Raw genomic sequence first — 1,858 nt, 5'->3', positions numbered from 1 at the left:
GTACTATGGATAACCGCTAAGAAGATAACAATGTACAATGTATTAATTATTGAAACTGTTCCATTAAAAAATAAAAAAATAAATATCATAACACCTTAGAAATTCTCTAGGGGAAAAAAGGCATATAACTTCTAACAGGCATATAACTCAAGTTTTTCTTTTCCTAAACCCCAAAGACGATGTCTTTTGAGAATAATGTATTACAAAAACAATGGACAAATAAAAGAGTAAATGCAAAAAAAAAAAAAAAAAAAAAGAAAGAAAGAAAAGAAAAAAGAAACACCACTAAACTTTTTTGAATAAGCCTTTCAGGTCATAAGTCAACAGACTCCTGAGACGGAGCATGTCAAAGGGGTCTCAGAACATGATACCAGATGAGATGACGGCAATATGCCACCTACCCCCCTTTCACAACTTAATTTTTTCAAAACATCTATAATATTGTAATGCTAAGTGAAGAATTCAGGGTAAGGTATGTATCCCAAAATACCTGGACGGCTCTTGGGTATCCAAACCAATTAGATCTAATACAGCTGCAGAATACAGTAACTGAGAATTTCTAACAACACTAGGGGAAAGTGGCTAAACAGAATCCTACTTCATCACAGAATACTAAAAAATTTTATTTACAAAATATTCACTTTCTGTTGTATTTGCCCTTCAAATATTTAATCTAACTTGCTGTATGTGATCTTAATATGGTTTATAAAATAATGAGCAAGTGCCTCTGTTGAAGATATTTTAACAAATTTTAAATGACATAGCTGACATACCCCCATTTGTTTTAAAAAGTAGGAGCTGCAGAGCCATGAAAATGTACTTATTATGTATCATAAACATACTAATAAAAAATAAAGTTAAAAAAGAATATGCAAGTAAAAAAAAAGTTAAAATATTTGTAACCCTCTAAGCCATCCAGTGTTTCCCTGCAGTGCTAGAGAACAAACCAAGAGCCAGGAGACAGAAATTCTCTCACTGAGCTCTATTCCCAGCTCTGCCAGGTTTGCTCCCAGAACTTCTACTTCTGGGTTTGAAAAGTACTGGTGATAAAACATTCATTCCATAATACTCAGATGTAATGCCATCAGACGAGAAGGCAAAATGGTACGGGCAACGCCAGGAAGGGAAAGGAGCGCAGGTACCTCTCTTCCAGTTCAGCCCTGATTAGTAGGTGAGTGGTTAGGGCTCCTCGCTGAGGTTACAGATGAAACTACCCCAGGCAAGGCTGACCCCACCTAGAGGAACAGTTGGTCAAGTCCCTGTGTGCACAGCCCTCTCTGAATTGCAGGATTGTTTTGTGAGCAGGGTTTCAGTCTGCAGTTCAGGCTGGCCCTGAACTCACCTTGGAGCCCAGGCTGACCTCAAACTCACAGCAATTCTCCTGCCTCAGCTTCCTGAGTTCTGGGACTGCAGGTGTGTGCCACTATGCCCAGCTGATTGTTCTTATTTTTAATCACCATGAAATCTAAGAAGAGAGGAAAAAAGTAAAGAAACTAGACACAGAAGACATTGAAATTGAGGTTGGGAAGTTCAAACCTGCAATAGGGCAGTGGCTGAGGGAAACTGAAGGAGAGGTCATGAAATATTCTAAGCTGAGTGTGGTGGCACAGGCCTATGATCCCAGCCCTGTGGGAGGGCTGAAGTAGGAAGATCATAAGTTTGACCCCACTCTGGAAAATTGTGTGATTTAATGAGACCTCTTCTCAAAATAAATGAATAAGCAAGCAGGGCATGGTGATACACACATATAATACCAGACATGGGAGGCTGCGGTTGCAAGATTGCCAGAAGTTTAATGAAACCCTGTCTCAAAACACCAAAAAAACCCTCCAAAACACAAAAAAGCACAACAACCACA

The sequence above is a fragment of the Octodon degus genome, unplaced genomic scaffold (genome assembly GCF_000260255.1).
Source record: "Octodon degus isolate 3935 unplaced genomic scaffold, OctDeg1.0 scaffold00090, whole genome shotgun sequence".
Lineage (NCBI taxonomy): Eukaryota > Metazoa > Chordata > Mammalia > Rodentia > Octodontidae > Octodon > Octodon degus.
Note: the sequence above shows the minus strand (reverse complement) of the source record.